Raw genomic sequence first — 5,399 nt, forward strand, 5'->3', positions numbered from 1 at the left:
ATTTAAATAATTTTACAGAATTGACTTATATTTTTACATTCCTATAGAAAATACAAGTAAGAATTACATTTATAGAGATCAACTAATAATCCATCTCCCCACTCCTTTCTTATATTCCCACATCTTACACACCTACACCAGAAGAACTGCCATTAGCAGTTTGCTGTAAAATTTTCAGATCCTATTCTTTGCATTTACTTTTATTGATATAGATGACTCTGAAGAAAGACAAATGGGATGATAAGACACATTGTTTTTCGAGTTTCTTACTTCAACTACCATTTCTTGGAGATCTTTCCAGGTCAGTACGTAGAGGACCCCTTTATCATTTTCAGTAGCTGTAATTTATATCATATTATTGATATACTATAATTTATTTACATAAGGAAATTGAAAAAATTGCCTTTGTCTTCTTAAGTGAGTGTCTCTTTAGAATAACAAGTCATTCAACCAGATATTTTACAAAAAGTAAGATTGGATACAAGTTAAACACAGAAGATATTATATACTCGAAGAATAAAATATGAAATAACAGAAATGATATGTCCATTTCACACTGGCCACAAAACACATGTGAATATCATTTTTAAAACTAGAGGGAAATATGCTTGAAACATTTTTATGTTTCCTGTTTTGAGACTAAAAATACCATTTCTTGCAGGATAGGAAAACTAATTATTGTCATCCTATCAATTCTTCCTAAAATACATCTATGAATTCAGTGTAAACATAGTCATGAATCTCAACAGGATTTTGCCATGAAATGAGCCGACTGAAGAGACTATGTGGAAACAGCCACGATAGTGAGCTGTTTCAAGATATGAAAATCTACCTTATAGATTTAGCAATTAAAACAGGAATCAAAAATTTGTCAATGGAACAGAACAGAGATTCTCGACACAGACCCATGTATATGACAGAATGAAGGAAATGATAAGGTTGACATTTCAGATCAGACTATGCCCCGAAGCAAGGTCTTATGACCACTGCTGGAAACAAGTGTGTGTGGTGGGGAGGTGGCCGGGGGGCGGGGCAAGAGGCCCCAGGGTCCACTGGATTAAGTGGGTTTCATCATCTCTTTCAGGCCACCTCGGTCGTGCTCTCTTCCTGAAGCCGCCTCTGGCGTCAACCAGTCATGGATAAAGGAGCCTCTGAAGTCAGTCCCAGGACGCCCCACCCATCGTGAGAAGGATGGCAGATGAATACCTAAAACCCTCCCTGGCCTCCAAAAACATAATGAGTTTCTTACTCGGTAGGCAACTGGGGAGGCACAGAAATGATGTGGATTTGTCCAAATGGCTATGGGTGCTGACACGAGCTGCACCAGGGTGGAGTTGGCCATTGCCAAAAAGTCATATACCCTACCTGCTTATGCCTATCTTTAATTTTGGAAAATGAAAAAAATTGTAGAGGACTTCCCTGGTGGCACAGTGGTTGAGAATCTGCCTGCCAATGCAGGGGACACGGGTTCGAGCCCTGGTCCAGGAAGATCTCACATACTGTGGAGCAACTAAGCCCGTGCACCACAACTACTGAGCCTGAGCTCTAGAGCCCGTGAGCCACAACTGCTGAGCCCGCAAGCCACAACTTCTGAGCCCACGTGCCACAACTACTGAAGCCCGTGCTCTGCAACAAGAGAAGCCACCGCAATGAGAAGCCCACACACCACAACGAAGAGTAGCCCCCGCTCGCCGCAACTAGAGAAAGCCGTGTGCAGCAACGAAGATCCAACACAGCCAATAAATAAATAAATAATTGTAGAATAACAAACTCCTCCCTTGTTTCACCTGTTAAAATAAAAGGTGCCTGTCACTCCTTTTCATTTGATATGTTTTTATGTCAATACAGTTTTTCCTGGGTTACACTGGAGAGGGGATTCTATTCATCCTAACAGTCTATGCAGGGGCTCTCAGACACAGCGGAGATGGTGAGATCACACTGCATGTCAGATTTCTTCCATCTTTAATCTGAAAAAAAAATGGAATAGTTATGGAGTTCTAGGTCACTCAAGGACCCAAGTCTCCTGTCCCCTAGGCGTTTTGGAAAGACATCCACTGCCAAGCAAGCACACTGCTTCTCTGCTGGCCCTGAAACTCCCCTCCCCGCCCCCAAGAGACACTCTACTGCTGGGAGGCACCGGCCACAAAGAGCCCAGGCCCAGGAAACATTCCCCGTTGCCCACTGGCAGGGGCTCCTGCCTCCAGAAGCCCCCCACACAGCAAGCATCCCTTTCTCGGAGGCAGCAGGTGGAATCCCTTCCCCCGCCTAGAATCCCAAGGTGGCCCGGCCTGGGGAAGCGCCTTCCATTTCCCCAGGCAGCATCCGCAGCAGCCTTCGGTAAACCAAGCAAACCAGAACAGCACCACAGACGCCTGGAAAATCACGCTGTCCTCCCAAGCACAGCCCACGGCAGGAGGCCAGGGCCTGGTCGCCAAACCTCAACAGGGGGACTGCAAGCTAGAGCAGCGGTCCCCAACCTTCTTGGCACCAGGGTCCGGTTTCCATGGAAGACAATTTTCCCACGGACGGGGGTGGAGGGGGTGGTCCAGGCGGTAACGTGAGCGATGGGTAGCAGCAGACAAAGCTTCGCTCACTCGCCCGCCCCTCACCTCCTGCTGTGCGGCCCGGTTCCCAACAGGCCTCCGACCAGCATCGGTCCTCGGCCCGGGGTTTGGGGACCCCTGTGCTACAGTACCCAGCTGCAACAGAAGCCAGTGTCTCCTAACACGACACCAAAATGTCCAGGACACAATGGAAAATCATCCTTCATACAAAGAACCAGGAAATTCACAACCTGAGTGAGAAAAGACAATCAAGTGACACTAACTCCAAAATGAATTAGGTGTCAGAATTATCTGACCATGATTGTAAAGCATCGATCATAATAATTCAGCAAACAATTAAATGTTCACACGGGCTTACTTCTAACAGCCAAAAGCTGGAAACCACCCCCAGGTCCTTCAGTGCGTGACTGGTTCAACAAGCTGTGGTACGTCCATACCATGGGATGCTGCCCAGCAATAAAAAGGAACAGATAATTGTTACACAGAAGGACGTGGATAAATCTCCAGTGAACTATGCTGAGTGGGGGAAGAAAAAAAAAGCCAATCTCAAAAGGTTACAGACTCTATGATTCCATTTACAAAACAGTCTTGAAATGACAAACTTCTAGCAAAGGAGAACAGATTCGTGGTTGCCAGGGGTGAGGGGTCTGGGAATGGGCAGGAGAGGGGTGGATGGGAAGGACAAGGTGTGGGTGAGTCTACAAAGGAGCAGCAGGAGGGCCCCTTGCAGTGATGAACTGTTCTGTACCCAGACTGGATTCATGTCAATATCCTGGTTGTACCTTGTGCTATAGTTTTGCAAGATGTTACCTACCACTGCGGAAAGGAGGGAGAGGGGAAAGGAGACCTCTCTATTTCTTTCAACTGCCTGCCACTCTACAATCATGTCAAGATTAAAAGTTTAATTTAAAAGAGGGACTCTACTAAGAGATATTCCCCAGCCCCCTTCGAGAAAAACCCCAAACCACCCTTTCTGAGGTCTTTCACTCCACAGTGAGGAACCTTGACTTCAGAAACTCTTTCTTGTTAGTATCCACGCTCCACCCTCTCGGTGTCAGCGAGGCCATTCCACAGCCCTGACTGCTCACCCTAATATACAGCTAACAGATTTGGCCGCGCGGCTTGTGGGATTTTGGTTCCCTGACCAGGGATCGAAGCCGGGCCCTCGGCAGTGAGAGCGCAGAGTCCTAACCACTGGACTGCCAGGGAATTCTATGCCTAAGAGTTTTGTTTGTTTGCCAGGGCGGGGGTCTTGCTCTGTTGCCCAGGCTGGAGGGCAGTGGCTGGTCACAGGCGCCATGTGGTACTGATCAGCAGGGCAGTTTTGACCTGCTCCATTTCACACCTGGGCCTGTTCACCTCTCCATAGGAAAGCTGGTGGTCCCCCGCTTCCGGGAGGTTCCCAGATTGAAGCTGAACTTAGTGCAGACACGCGATCACAGAGCGCCCTACAGCCCGGAAGTCCAGGGCTCAAGCGGTTCTCCCGCCTCAACCACCGGAGTAGCTGGGACCGCTAGCGTGTGCCACCGCGCCCGGCCAGCTCACAGTTCTAAGCACTGACTACGTGCCAGCAGTGTGATCAAAATGTACGCGCTGCTCTCCCTTTAATCCTCAAAACAATACCAGAAGCCATTTTACCAAAGGGGAAACTGAGGCGCAAAGAGGAAAGTAACTTGTCCCAAGCCACGGAGCCAGTGGGCAGAGGGCAGAGCCAAGATTCGAACCCCTTTGATCCAAGCTGACACTGGCTATTGCAGCAGTGACCTGCCTCCCTGTGGAAACAGGCACTCTTCACTGTTCCCTCTGTGCGCTTGGGGGGAAATCTGGAGGATGGAAGTTCCAGACTAAACTACAAAGTCACTTGCCCGTGTAGGTCTACTCAGGGCAATCAAGAGACTCCGGGTGGGGAAGTAAGACACCGTGATGTCCCAGTCGCGGCCACCAAACCGCACATAAAACATCTCTGTCTCACTCACTCACCTATTCCCTCAGTCTCGCAACCTCTGTCTGCATGTATTGTAAAAGACTCACAGCTTCTTGGCAAGCTGTGCGGGTGCAGCTTCTGCACGCTCTTGTGGATCTCCTGGGATGGGATGGTCGGCAGCTGCTCCAACACCAGCAGCGCCAGGACCTGCTCCATGGTGCGCATCTCAAGCCAAAGCCACCCAGCCGTGGCAAAGCTCCAGAAGCCGCCTGAGGGTTTCTGGGGGACCAGCGGCAGAACACATAGAAGCGCAGATGACATGCCTCCAAGCTGGGCCTCGCATGGCTCCAGGCGCAGAAACTACTCTGCTATCACAATGAGGACTACTTTTTGCTCCTGGGAGTTGGGGTCAAACGCAGACCACCTTGGCCCAGAAACCAGCTGCGACAGCTGGCGAAGGCGCCTGGCGCCTCCTCCAACGATACACAGAATCCGCAGGAGTCGGCGTACCCCTGGGGCCACCCCGTCCATGAGCCCAACTCCAGCCCAGGCGGAGCAGATTCAAGTGCCTTGGCCTCTATAGGCTCGCGACAGTGGGGCGCCTGCCCCAGGTTTCGCTTCCACCAGAGCCTCTGGGAGGCACAATCGCAGGCAGCTCTTTCTTCTCTGTCTTGGACCAACACTAAACTTTGGCGTCCAAAGACACACACACTCACAAACTAGCTCAGGACGAATGTGAGGACTACATCTGCAGAATGACATCATCGCCTCTGGCCTGGACACAACTCACGGCTGACCACCCAGAAGGAAAAATTTGACTCCGGGGGCGGGACCTGCGGACGACCAATTGGAAGACAAGAGGCGGGGCCATTTGGGCTAACCTAAAGACCCAAGAGCCCTCTGGTGGCGGC

Source organism: Balaenoptera physalus (assembly GCF_965194825.1).
Source record: "Balaenoptera physalus genome assembly, chromosome: X".
Lineage (NCBI taxonomy): Eukaryota > Metazoa > Chordata > Mammalia > Artiodactyla > Balaenopteridae > Balaenoptera > Balaenoptera physalus.